Raw genomic sequence first — 15,219 nt, 5'->3', positions numbered from 1 at the left:
AATGATAAATACACCTGTATTTAAAAATAAATACACCTGTATTTAAAAATAAATACACCTGTATTTAATAATAAATACACCTGTATTTAAAAATAAATACACCTGTATTTAAACATAATTACACCTGTATTTAAAAATAAATACCCCTGTATTTAAAATTAAATACACCTGTATTTAATAATAAATACACCTGTAATAATCAGTTATAAGTCACGTGGTTAAGCGACTTAAAAACTTGGACTGGGAATCCACATGAAAAACACTAAGCTTATACGCGTCTTCATAGCCTCGCTTTGCCGCCTTTTGACAGACTGAACAGCTCAAGATGGCGGGGGTGGCAAATGTCCCTGATGTTTTGGAAGGTTTGCGAGTGCAGTTTTAATTAACGCTGTTGCCCAGGCTCGCACAGCAGGGTAAGTTAATTGTTTTATCAGACGAATTCGGTTCTTGTGACGATCTACACCGAGTCAGTGGGGCATCCACATCCAGAAGTTGAACTTGAAGGGAGGCCTGTACGCGTTTTTGACCAAAGATGCAAAATATTGGAATTCGGTGCGAGAGACTAGCTGCTATATCGTGTTATCGGTAATCTTGAACTTTAGCGTGTTAAATTCATAGCTCTTAATTCAGAGGCATTTAAGTCTCCAAATTTGTAGAACCTGTACTTGTAATCATAACAAGTCATTTTAGATCCCTTTGAAGTTACGGAATGAACTCCGATGATGAACTGTACGAATGCATTTGACCCATCAAAGAAGGAATTATCCGTGTGACCAGACAAGGGAGACAACTCTTTCGTGTAGATGATGTCCCATGGTTGACAACGTACACCATTTTCGTCACGCTAAAGTTCAAGATTACCTTGTTATCTGTGTGTGTGTGTGTGTGTGTAATCCGTTGTAAAGTGTATATTATGATTATTTGGTGGCGGCGGCAGTGGTACGTATATAATCTCATATGGAAAGCCGTTTGGTTCATAACAAACCTTGATTGATATGGGTTAAAGCTGTGGTCTATTTATGACTTTCCGGGGCTACGAGGTTGAAAAATAGGGACAAAATCATGTACAGATTTCTGTACAGCAAACACTACCCGAAACCCCACCTATACGGCGTGTATGACCTTGAGAGCTTCAGTCAACGCTTGAATTTTGCAGTGGTAACATCCGGTTTGCTCTCGCAGAGCTGAGCATATTTGTTGTCAAGAAGGATCGAGCAGAAAAAATAAACGACTTGGCAGGGATTCGAACTCAAGGCATCGGGGCCTCGAAATGTCGGGGCCGATGTCTTAACCGCTAGGCCACTACACCAGTATTGTCAAAGATAAAAAAAATTGATAATTTTATATCATTCTACGCTTGAATTATCATTTATGCGTTGCAAAAACGTAAAAATTGACATTAAAATTTGCCTTTATTTGCAAACATGTTTTACAGAATCGCAGTACATGTTTACACCGTCATGCTACACGACATTCGCGCCATGCAAATAGCTGCGATATCTCTATTTACAACATGCAAGAAAATGACAAGAACAGTAATTGAATCTCTCCAAAGCCAGTTGAAACCAGACATCTAAGAAATAGTTATACATGTATTCACTTCTGAACAACCGGCACGGTTGGCCTAGTGGTAAGGCGTCCGCCCCGTGATCGGGAGGTCGTGGGTTCGAACCCCGGCCGGGTCATACCTAAGACTTTAAAATTGGCAATCTAGTGGTTGCTCCGCCTGGCGTCTGGCATTATGGGGTTAATGCTAGGACTGGTTGGTCCGGTGTCAGAATAATGTGACTGGGTGAGCCATGAAGCCTGTGCTGCGACTTCTGTCTTGTGTGTGGCGCACGTTATATGTCAAAGCAGCTCCGCCCTGATATGGCCCTTCGTGGTCGGCTGGGCGTTAAGCAAGCAAACAAACAAACAAACAAACAAACTTCTGAACAATGGGCGGATAGAGATATAAATCATGCTGCTTCAAGAATAACATAACATGAATTCATATCAATGTTTTTCCTTCATTTTCTCAATTGGCGCAGTAGCCTAGTGGTTAGGACATGAGACACGAAGTCGAGAGTTCGAATCTTCGCCGGGGCTTTTATTTTTTCCCCTTGATCTCTCTTGAAGATAAAATATGATCAGTCTTGAGAGAGCAAACCGGCTGTTATCCCTGAAAAATTCAAGCGTTGACTGAAGCTCTCAAGGTCATACACGCCGTATAGGTGGGGTTTCGGGTAGCGTTTGCTGTACAGAATTCTGTACATGATTGTATCCCTATTTTTCAACCTCGTAGCCCAGGAAAGTCATAAATAGACCACAGCTTTAATCTCCAGAGCTGTGTACCAGGGAAAACCATGTTATAAAGTAGACTTTTTATTAAATTTAACTTGAGACATTTAAGCTGTACAAATTAATTTCATTCACAAATACTAGTTTCATAAATATCCTTGGCCTGCAGAGATAGAATAACAAATACTTGCACATTTTGTTTGTCTTAGTGTTCAGTAAAAGTACAAAGGTTTTAAAGTAAAGCACCTTCATAACATGGAAACCGGAAGTTGTGACATGAATTTGAATACTGCTAACACTACCAAGAAAATAATATATATATATTCTATGTTGTTTTGTTGCAAGTCTGCATCATTAACAACCTGGAGTATTACTGGAAAAAAAATTATTACTAAAGAAAATATGTATACTCTCGATACTCTCCATGCACATGATTTTTGTGCAGACGAGAATTTTTGCAATTCAATAAAAGGGCGACCACTTAGTAAAGTCTTGGTTCAATTATGTTCTTTTTATGGGTTAGTTGTTAGCAACAATGTAACCGACAAACTTCAAACTGAATTTTGGTGCTTTCCTCTAACATATATTATATATTTGAAAAACATCAATGTTTACCTGTGTCAAGTTTCTTTTTTGGGAGAGTATACATTCAAGTTGCCATTTAATACATGTTTTAAGGACTGAAAATACATGTCACAAAATGGGAAACGGCCCAGGAGAATAACTTATATGTAAAGCAGCAAATGATAAGCACATGGTTTTACCCCTGAAAGCTCCAAAGATTTGGGAAAATGAATCTCGTTTGCCTTCACATATCAAACTGAACGTCAAGCAGCTCAAAAAAAGTCTCAAGAAAAGTTACGCTTTCAAAATAGCATTTCATTCTGTGTCGCAAAGCATGCTTAACATTTCTACGCTTCTACAAATGAACACAAGCATGCAATAATTCCCTCTCTTTTGAGTCCTGGTACTTGTATGCTTATTAAGAAAGCGGGATGATGTTTCCTTTATTTCAGAATTTCTTTTTTGTCTTGTTTCAGATGGAAAGTGCGGAGAAACCACCATCTCAGATTTCGTGTTTTTCATGTCTGGGAGCCGGTCCACAGTACCAGGAGGGTACCAGAGTCCTCTGACCGTGGTGTTTGTGGACACACCCGAAAAGCCACTCCCCAGAGTGTCAACTTGTGCCCTCAGAATGCAGGTGTCTGCCCCACACGTCAAGAACTGAGGCAGAAGCTGTCCCAGGCTGTTCTTGAAGGGGGTGGATTTTATTTATTGTAAAAACTTTCCTTCAATGGTGCGATTAGTTTCTGCTTGGTAGCCGTAGCTGTTGGTGTTTCTATCTGTACACACCCTGGGGGGGGGGGGGGGGGGTGTTAACGTTGAACTTTGAAATCTTAAAATTATTAAGACAAGGTGTGGGTGGTTTTTTTCTCTCCGTAAAATAAGCTTTATTTTAGGTGCCTGTACCGTACATCATTTCTTACTTGCTATTAAATGCAAGAGAGAGACTTTCGAAGATTTGATGTTTGTGTTTCGCATTATTTTTGCTTGGTAGCCGTAGGTGTTGGTGTTTCTTTCTGTACACACCCTGCGAAAAAATGTTTGTTCTGCAATTTTGAAGAGAATTCACAAATGTATTCAAACTGAATTATTTGAGGTCATGCTGCAAAGGAAAAAAAAAAACATGACCCTGATTTAACCGGTTTCCTATACTCCTTTACATACCTTGTTTTTGTTTTGATTGTTTTCTTTGCTTTTTGCAGGGGGGGGGGGGGGGGGGGGGTGTTTAACGTTGAACTTTGAAATCTTAAAATTATTAAGACAAGGTGTGTGTGGGTTTTTTCTCTCAGTAAAATAAGCTTTATTTTGGGTGCCTGTACCGTACATCATTTCTTACTTGCTATTAAATGCAAGAGAGAGACTTTCGAAGATTTGATGTTTGTGTTTTGCATTATTTAAATTGCCGTTGTGTTTCAAGAGTGTGTTCTGTTCTTATTTGTTTTTTTGCACCACTGTTTGTCATTATGTTGCCTGCTTTTCGTGTTCCGTGTAACGCTGTCCATGGAAAACATGTAAAGCATTGTATTTCTCTCGACTATTGATCAAGTAAACTAAGCACTTCACATCATATCAGGTATCAGTTACCTAATGTACAGAATAAATGGTTCAACCCCCCTACTACACGAATAACACGTTGCCAGCAAAATATCAAAAGCACTCGGACTAGCGTTACAGTGTCCCATACAAAACTTGGCAATATACACCATAAACCGGATACAAACAAATCAATTGCACGCTAACAACTTTGTTATACTGTCTCATAATGGTATACAAATTAATAAACTCAAAAGCGTTTGTAACAGTTATGATAATGTGATATTCGTGCCCTGTGTAACGATAGTCTGTTTTTATGTTTTACCAAATTAACCAAAACTGGCGTTGTCTACTGCTTTTCCTTTTATAGTTTTACACTCCTCTGTAGTGAAGGTCACTGCTCACACAAGGGCGGGGATGTAGCTCAGTCCTGTTGGCCGCTGTCAGCGCGAGTTCGTCCCCACGTTCGGCGAGAGATTTATTATTGCTCACAGTCAACTTTGTGTGCAGACTCTCCTCGGTGTCCGAACACCCCCGTGTGTACACGCAAGCACAAGACCAAGTGCGCACGAAAAAGATCCTGTAATCCATGTCAGAGTTCGGTGGGTTATAGAAACACGAAAATACCCAGCATGCTTCCTCCGAACGCGGCGTATGGCTGCCTAAATGGCGGGGTAAAAACGGTCATACACGTAAAAGCCGTGGGAGTTTCAGCCCATGAACGAACAAACGGCTCACACAATTTCAGCTTTCTTGTTTAGTTTATAAATTTCAGCCTCAATTCCTCGTCTCTGTAACCAGTATTAAATAGTGACTGTTTTGCTAACTGTTCAGCTGTCACCTGCCAAGTAGAACCGATGTATTCTTTATGATGTGATAAAATTAAAGTATTCATTCCACTTTGTGATGGATGAACTCGCAACTGCCAAGTATTACCAGTCTTATGATGGGATAAAAATTAAGTATTCATTCCATTTTGTGATAGGTTAACTCTCAACTGCCAAGTAATACCAGTCTAATGATGTGATAAAAATATTCATTCCATTGTGTGATGGGTTAACTCTCACCTGCCAAGTATTACCAGTGTGTCTTGTGATGTGATAAACATAAAGTATGCATTCCATTTTGTGATGATTTTCCTTATTTAAAGTGGATTTTCTGCATGACACTTGTTTGATTAAAATTAATTGTATTTGTGGCAGACAACTTGAGTTATGTTTTGTGTTTTTGTAAAAACAACTTGTTTTTTTTAATATGACTGGAAATGAGACTAGCAGCCATGAATCCATAACTACATTTTGCTGTCCATCATAGACATCTCACTCGCACATGTTCATTGCCTCACCATACAGGAATCAAAATCCATACAAACAATTTGTATTATCCAATATTCAAACTTGTCATACACATTTATTCATACACAAGAATTATGTGTCATACACATTCAAGCAATCAAGATCCAATAAATGTATATAATTGATGTTCTTAAAAAGACTACACACACACCTAAATATATAGGTGATCTTTGAAATGGGACATTTACATGCAAAATTCAGAATGCAAACAGAGCTTTGGCTTGCAAATGTAATAGTCATTAACCAGCACATAATATGAATAATTTTTGAAATTGTTGTGATACTGATTCAATTTTTCACATAAAATCAGAATTTCATTTATTTTAGTTTCCTGATACAAATGATTCGTCTAGCTTACCTTGAATAAACATACCAATACGTCAAAAAGTAGGACATCTGAGCTCAAAGATTAATAGTTTGGTTTGAAAAATCTCTAAATACACATAATTACAAAAACAAAACAAAATTCCGTGATAGAACATGTACTGATCTTGCAACTAAAGTAACAAGAAGGGCAAAGCCCATACGACTCGCATGCTTTACACATTTTTCCTACCAAAATACATGTGACCTTGACCCAAGGTCAAGGTCATCCAAGGTCATGCAACACAGCTGTTAATTCAAGACATAGGAGGTACAATGGTTTGTTTGTTTGTTTGTTTATTTGTTGCTTAACGTCCAGCCGACTACGCAGAGCCATATCAGGACGAGGAAGGGGGGGATGAAGGGGGCCACTTGTCAAGCGATTCCTGTTTACAAATGCACTAACCCATTACTTGTGTCCCAGCAGGCTTTAGTAAAACTAAATTAATACCTACTGGAAGATTACCAGTTTCCAGTATGTTAAAATAGGCTTAACCTATCTACTGCTGGACTTACATCAGAACACTAACAGATTAAACTATACATGAATCGCGAGACAAGCGGCAAGAGAAGAGATTTTTGGAAAAAATACAGGTGAATGAGCAAGAAGGCAGAAAAAAGAAAAGAATTCATGAAGAAAAAGAGAGCATGACAGGAAAGAGGAACCAAAAATCTACCTAACAGCAAACTAGAAAGCTCCTGCGGTTCCAAAAACAGGAGGGGCCTTTAATTTCATAACCGCAGTGCCCCACTGCGGGAAGGTACAATGGTGCTTATTGGCTCTTTCTACCATGAGATATGGTCACTTTTAGTGGTTCACTACCTTATTTTGGTCACATTTCATAAGGGTCAAAGTGACCTTGACCTTGATCATATGTGACCAAATGTGTCTCATGATGAAAGCATAACATGTGCCCCACATAATTTTTAAGTTTGAAACAGTTATCTTCCATAGTTCAGGGTCAAGGTCACTTCAAAATATGTATACAATCCAACTTTGAAGAGCTCCTGTGACCTTGACCTTGAAGCAAGGTAAACCAAACTGGTATCAAAAGATGGGGGCTTCCTTTGCCCTATATATCATATATAGGTGAGGTATTCAATCTCAAAAACTTCAGAGAAAATGGGAAAAATGTGAAAAATAGCTGTTTTTTAGGCAACATTTATGGCCCCTGCGACCTTGACCTTGAAGCAAGGTCAAGATGCTATGTATGTTTTTTGGGGCCTTGTCATCATACACCATCTTGCCAAATTTGGTACTGATAGACTGAATAGTGTCCAAGAAATATCCAACGTTAAAGTTTTCCGGACGGACGGACGGACGACTCGGGTGAGTACATAGACTCACTTTTGCTACGCATGTGAGTCAAAAAGGGGACTCGGGTGTGCTGTTAAAATTGTTGGCACATTTTAGTATCTAAAACTCACCTTTGATTTTAGGGGGTGCCTATTCTTTCTTTATTTTGTGTTTAACATTGTTTTCAACCACGAAGGTTATATCGCGACGGGGGGAGATGGGATAGAGCCACTTGTCAATTGTTTCTTGTTCACAAAAGCACTTAATCAAAAATTTGCTCCAGGGGCTTGCAACGTAGTACAATATATTTTGTTTGTTTATTTGTTGCTTAACGTCCAGCCGACTACGCAGAGCCATATCAGGACGAGGAAGGGGGGGGGGGGGGGGGGGATGAAGGGGGCCACTTGTCAAGCGATTCCTGTTTACAAATGCACTAACCCATTACTTGTGTCCCAGCAGGCTTTAGTAAAACTAAATTAATACCTACTGGAAGATTACCAGTTTCCAGTATGTTAAAATAGGCTTAACCTATCTACTGCTGGACTTACATCAGAACACTAACAGATTAAACTATACATGAATCGCGAGACAAGCGGCAAGAGAAGAGATTTTTGGAAAAAAATACAGGTGAATGAGCAAGAAGGCAGAACAAAGAAAAGAATTCATGAAGAAAAAGAGAGCATGACAGGAAAGAGGAACCAAAAATCTACCTAACAGCAAACTAGAAAGCTCCTGCGGTTCCAAAAAACAGGAGGGGCCTTTAATTTCATAACCGCAGTGCCCCACTGCGGGAAGTACAATATATTACCTTACTGGGAGAATGCAAGTTTCCAGTACAAAGGACATAACACTTACATACTGCTTGAGTAAAATCTTTACAAAAATTGACTATATTCTATACAAGAAACACTTAACAAGGGTAAAAGGAGAAACAGAATCAGTTAGTCGCCTCTTACGACATGCTGGGGAGCATCGGGTAAATTCTTCCCCCAAACCCGCGGGGGGTACCTATGCGACTGACCACAATGTTTACTTTCATCAGGCACAAAGTTCTTCAGCAGAAGAATGATTAATATTCTAGCAACAAACATGCAATAAATTCATACATGATTATTGATGTTCAAAAAATGCTCTACACTACTTCACCAAACTAAATGGAGAACTGAAAATGTTTAAAACACTTTCTTTCTTTGGTGTTTTCAACCACGAAGGTTATATCGCCACGTGGAAGGGGGGGGGGGGGGGGGGGGGGGGGGGGAATGGGATAGAGCCACTTGTTAATTGTTTCTTGTTCACAAAAGCACTAATCAAAAAATTGCTCCAGGGGAAAACACTAACCATAAACAATAAACACCACTATGAGGTTTGATAGGTAACTTAAAGGGACCTTGACCTTCAATGAACGTTGCAAAAAGCTTATGTTCTGATGAATATGGGTGAATGAGGCACCATTGAATATAAAAAGAAAAATAACTGATTTGACTCTAGTTAAACTATGGCGCTCATGGCATCATACCAAAGTTTGAACGAGTATCCCTTTCACTGTTCTGTACAGCTGTGAAAACACAGTGAGACATAATAATAATGAACATAAATTAATCACCCCTTCTCGCCAGAGCTCACGGCAATACACAATAGCAAAACAAATCAGAGCATTCACACACCGACACACACAAAGTCGTTAAAGGTTTATTGGCTGCGGCAATAATAGCCGCAAGAATAATCCTTTAGTTCGTTCAAAGTACCCAAGCATGTCCTGTATACAAAAGTAAGGCGATTGAGATTTTATTTTGGTTTTTTTACACAAGCCAGAGAACACCAGTGCTTGTGAGAGCAAAACGTTTGCCCGTAGGGAAGTGAACCTTCCTTATCTTTCGCACCAGAGAGCTGTTCAAAAGGGGTATTGTGCAAGTTGGCTATTAAACCATTGTAATTCGGAAAATGTCTTTAACCTTCGGCCGGCACTCGTGGGTCCGTGTGGACCCAGAAGGGTGTTTGATTGCAAATATCTTTTAAACGAGTTGGAATTTTTTAATGAGCTTTTAGAAATGCCTCAGACACCTAACAAGCTATCATCTCCTAAAAGCTCATTAAATTTCAGTGATAATTAATTAATTAATTAATGGTCAAATTTAGACTACACACGGAAGCATTTGTGGGGACGTGCGGACCCATACTTCTCAAAGAAGGAAAAGCGTGTATACCCTTCCGAGGCACTCGTGGGTCCGTGCGGACCCAGAAGGGTGTTTGATTGCAAATGAGACAGTGACAAAAGGTCAGGTGTCATGTCTACTGTCCCGAATGACACACGATTGCTGACATTTCACCATTGCCAAAAGAATAAACAAATAAGAAATAGGTAGAAAATGAATGTGAAAACTGACTTTGATTGTTGATCAGTATTTTCTATACCACTAACAAATAATCTACTTACACATAGCTGTTTGGCAAATGTATGTTGCATGGGACACACTGACATGAAAGTGGAAGATGTTTTTCCCTCTAGAGAAACTACATATCAAGTTACACTTTTTGTGCTCTTCCATTCCAGTTGGCAATCAATTGTTAACGCATGTTATTAGAAAAAATAGAACGAAAACAGATTAGATAGAATGAAAAATGTACTGGTGATGTCATTTGGGACATACTGACATGAAAACGTCACCTTTTGTCATTGTCTCAAATATCTCTTAAACGAGTTGGAATTTTTTTAATGAGCTTTTAGAAATGCCTCAGACACCTACAAAGCTTTCATCTCCTAAAAGCTCATTAAATTTCAGTGATAATTAATTAATTAATTAATTAATTAATGGTCAAATTTAGACTACACACGGAAGCATTCGTGGGGACGTGCGGACCCATACTTCTCAAAGAAGGAAAAGCGTGTATACCCTTCCGAGGCACTCGTGGGTCCATGCGGACCCATACTTCTCAAAGAAGGACAATTGTGCAAACCCTTCCGTGGCACTCGTGGGGCCATGCAGACCCATAATATTTTACCAAATACCGTGTGCAGTCTAAATTTGACCATTAATTAATTAATTAATTATCACTGAAATTTAATGAGCTTTTAGGAGATGATAGCTTTTTAGGTGTCTGAGGCATTTCTAAAAGCTCATTAAAAAATTCCAACTCGTTTAAGAGATATTTGCATCAAACACCCTTCTGTGTCCGCACGGACCCACGAGTGCCACGGAAGGATATGCATATTTTTCTTTCTTTGAGAAGCATGGGTCTGCACGGCCCCACGAGTGCCACGGAAGGATATGCACATTTTTCCTTCTTTGAGAAGCATGGGTCTGCACGGCCCCACGAATGCGTCCGTGTGTAGTCGATAACGAGTGCCGGCGAAGGTTAATGGCTGAATAACAATGAGTTCCTTTATACGTTGGATTGGGCAAGCCATATATATATATATAAATATATATATATATATATAAATATATCTAGCATCAATAAACCTAAAAATACACTAAGGTCTTTTTCAAAAACAATAGTCTGTTTTAAAAACTTTCAGCAATTTTCAACTTTATAAATCTATACTATAGATACATCAAAAGAAATTTGGTCAGACATGGGATTCAGAAAAAGTGATAATTAAGGAGAAAAAAAAGTAGGGTCCAGGGGCAACGCCCCTGGTCGGGGTCTGGGGGCAAAGCCCCCAGAAGCTGAAGGTTTTTAGTATTTTAGACACACAAAAATGGCCCTGAAATGCATATTTCAGCTTAATCATAGCCCCCCCTCCCTTTCCATGTTTCTCAAATTAATTTTACGCTAAGACTCAAAATAAGGAGGAGAAAGAGAGAGAGAGAGAGAGAGAGAGAGAGAGGCGGGGATGGGGGGGGGGGTGGTGGCGTGTGACGGTGTGGTTTCAATGTTCTTACCTCGTCGGTGCCAAACGACCCCAGTGACTGATTACACGACTGGGTTTTCAGGATAGTCAGGTGCTTGTTGCTTTTCAAGTGGCTTTTGAGGGCAGTCTTTCCATTGGAACCGTAGTTGATAACATTAACATCGTTGCACAAAGTGCACTAAGTTTTTCCCGGCAAGTTGATTTTAGCAAAAGCATCGCCAACTTTCAGTTTCACGTCTTGTGTCTTCTGGCCTTTCTCGTATTTCCAGCTCAATGATACAACTTCATCGAGCCAGTCGAATCTCCAGAGATTTTTCTTGTACTTCTGCTGGTCAATTTCCCGGGATAGAACGGTTTCGTCTCGCTTTAGCTTCCTCATCATTTTGGCAAGTGGCTCGAAGCGATGTAAAAATGGCGCCGAATCATTCTCATACGGTATGCTTTAGCTTATACTGAATCCCCGATAGCTACGTTGAAACGGTGACTGTAGGAGACAAAGACACAGAGCGCGTTCCCATACGGATAGACCAGCAACAGTCGACCGTTTTAGGAACCAACCGTTCAAGAATAGTATGGAATGGAGCGTCGCGATCAGCGGACCGGCCGAAAAACTTGGGTCTTTACCTACATATACCCCAACATTTTCTCAGCGGATTTGCACGAATCTCAAGAATGATCCCTGGAGCCTAAAAATTTACGGAATTCCGTAATTTTACGGAAGAATCCCATGTCTGTTTGGTGCAATTAAACAGGTAACCTAATGGCAAATCATTGTGTAAAACTTTCTTTACAACTTTCTTTCACAAAGTGTACATATTTTTTTTTTTTTTTTTTTAGCAATATTGTTTTCGTGGTGCAGTACCTGTGTTTAAAAATAATAAAATACACAGCGGACATAATTTCGCTTTATTTGAATGACTTTCCACTTTACAAAGATTGGTTAGAATTAGAGCGCAGATTTAAACCAATTTGAAAAAAACAGTTGCTTATACCTTCTACCATGCTTGGTACTTTGAACAAACTTTATGATTGTTTTTGAGGCTTTCATTGTTGCAGCACAATGCTGCTCAGTGCAAATTAACTTTTTTGAAGGCGAAGTGTCTGCACCCAGGACACATCCTTTACTACTGAGGGTCTCACAGCAAACCGCGCAAATTGAGGCACACCTCCCAACGCCATGCAAGATATTGCACATGATTTATTGCACGACTTACGTGCTAGAGCGGATAGGGCAAGTAGCCTAATAAGTTTACAATTTAAAACGAATGCCTCTTTCATTGACAAAAGCAGTAATCATGTGTCAAAACACTGGATCGGCTTTGGAATGCGCTTGTAAATAAAAGTAGACAATGAATTTTTTCTTGTGATTCCACTGACCAATCTGCTTGTAGTCTGGACAATCAAGCGTACAAAATATGGCAAAATCGTATGGGTTCACAGGTCTGCTATACACTTCAGGTTTGGGGTGTCCACAAGCTAACTTTTTTTTTACTCGAGCATGTTGGCAACGAACTGGAGAACAACATCTGACCATGTTGATCGGTGGGTGGCCCACTCCGAGGGTCAATGCGCTCCGTTAGTTGCACGAGCTGTTCCTCAGAGAGGGGGCAAGCCGTGGCAGGCACATCCTAACGACTGTCTGGCAAAGGATGGTCCTCGATTATCGATTGAAGGCTTCTCCCTTTCCAGAAGTCCTGTACTGCTGTGGATGTGCTGGCTCGTCTCTCCAGCATCCCCTGAAGAAGAGCTGCAGGGGAGTTCTTGTGTTGCGCTCTATCCTCAGGGGTTGGTGGTTCTTCTGTTCCACAATCCACTGTAGGGACCGGTTCAGCCTGGGCAGAAAAACATAGTGGAGGGCCCACAAGTGAATGGGATTGTCCATGTTCAGTATCCCAGACCACTTTGCCTGTGGTGTTCCCATTGCAGTAAACAGGTCATGGTAAGGGTTCACCACATCTTTCCAGACGTCGAGCCAGAGACGCTCGATCCTTTGGTTATGGTCACTGCGGCTTGCATCGCACTGCCTCTCCTTCTCCCCTGTGTTCATTCATGAGGGCGACGACATCCAGATTCTCGCCACCATGGTCCATGCGGACTCTTGACGGGAGTCCAAAGCGTTGGGTTCCACCCAAAAAACAGATCCGAACGGTCTCTGACCTGTTGTTTCGGTGGCATGGAGGAAGGTAGTGGCCCGGCTAAAGCCCATCGATTGCCCCATGAATCACCATTTTCCACCTGCAATATAACAAACAGAGATCCGTTTCCATATGTGATTTCACCACACAAATTCTGATTAAAGAGTTATTGGGAAATAAGTACAGGTAACATGCTCAGTAAATATTAAAAAGTAATGGTCAAAGTGCTTTTTCATGACCGAGAATCAAGACCATTATTTTTAATATATATCATTGAGAAAAGGTGTGTAACCCATTTAATCCACTTTCTTCAATTTTGCAAAGAAATAAATCAAGAAAAGCAATTGCTTTATATGACTTTTCTTCGTCATGTCCATAAGCCTTAAGGGTCTTGTAGGTCTTAAAAGGAGGATTCCACTAACTGCTGGGACTCTAAAATTTGATAAAAATAAGCAAAATTTTGGTAATGTCTGCTGGTTAATAACACATACAATTCAGTGAAATTTAATAAAAAAATAACTGAGAAAACCGCAATGTAAAGCTTTTACAAACTTGACCCCACTGTGACCCCAAAATGTGACAGGGATCAACCAAACTAGGGTCACGTAGGTAGATGATCAAATCCTTCAAGTGTTCAAAGTTTCAAAGCTCAAGCTTCAAAAACACCTGAGATAACATCAATGTTAAGATATTTTGATTCGAACATGACCCCCTGTGACCCCAAAACTTGACGAAGGTCAATCTTCTTCTTCTTCAGCGTTCGACGATGGCTGTGTCTAGATTCTTTCAGGCCTGGGAATGAGTAAAAGTGGTTTGGGCGTACTGACGGGAAAATGTTGCGTTTTAAGCATTTTAAGGGCACACGGAGGCTCTTTTCTTACACAATTAGAAAAGGACTGTCGTCGTAAATACGACGAAAGGCGTATCATTTCCCAGGCCTGTTCTTTGGCCCGTGATGTTGACGAAGTGGGCTGTGACGAAGGTCAATCAACCTTATGTCGTCTTCTTATTCTATTTATGCGTTCGTGGGCTGAAACTCCCACGTGCACTCGTGGTTTGCACGAGTGGATTGTTACGTGTATGGCCGTTTTTACCCCACCATTTAGGCAGCCATACGCCGCTTTCGGAGGAAGCATGCTGGGTATTTTCGTGGTTCTATAACCCACCGAACTCTGACATGGATTACAGGATCTTTTTCGTGCGCACTTGGTCTTGTGCTTGTGTGTACACACGGGGGTGTTCGGACACCGAGGAGAGTCTGCACACAAAGTGACTCGAGAAATAAAAATCTCCGGCCGAACGTGGGGACGAACTCACGCTGACAGCAGGCAACTGGATACAAAATCTAGCGCGCTACCGACTGAGCTACATCCCGCCCACAATCTTATGTCAAGTTGGTACATTATCAAAACCTAGAAGTGTGCGTACTATTAACCCTTACACGGTGCAATTCTGTAACACATGTTACATAGCCACTGGTGAATTAACAGAGAGAAACATAACAAAAAAACAGTCATATAGGTTTTCGCATCAATGGGAGGTAATCGGAAACACCAAACAGACTGAGCCAATAGCGCGACATATGTCGTGACAACCAGGTGACAGCATACGTAAAGTAGCGCGACATAGATGTCGCGACAACCAGCCTAAGGGTTAAAGCTCTAGCTAAAAAACACATCTGAGATAACATCAACGTTAAGTTTTTATTAAACGAACATGACCCGCTGTGACCCCAAAATTTGATGAGGGTCAACGAAACTGCGGTCACTTCGTGAAATCATCAAACCCTAAAAGTGTGCAAAGTTTCAGAGGTCTAGCTGTATAAACTTCTGAGATAAC

General features: G+C 40.4%; 1 long non-coding RNA gene across 1 annotated transcript; it reads left to right on the top strand.

Annotated features, from left to right (window-relative positions):
* Window positions 1–261: 261 nt before the first annotated feature.
* On the top strand, window positions 262–7,015 carry LOC138961417 (uncharacterized). The gene is made up of 3 exons (XR_011454176.1): window positions 262–413; window positions 3,321–6,366; window positions 6,857–7,015. It is a non-coding gene; the product is annotated as an uncharacterized lncRNA (long non-coding RNA).
* The last annotated feature ends 8,204 nt before the right edge of the window (window positions 7,016–15,219 follow it).

The sequence above is a fragment of the Littorina saxatilis genome, linkage group LG3, assembly GCF_037325665.1.
Source record: "Littorina saxatilis isolate snail1 linkage group LG3, US_GU_Lsax_2.0, whole genome shotgun sequence".
NCBI lineage: Eukaryota > Metazoa > Mollusca > Gastropoda > Littorinimorpha > Littorinidae > Littorina > Littorina saxatilis.
Note: the sequence above shows the minus strand (reverse complement) of the source record. Positions and strands in the feature narration are given on the sequence as shown.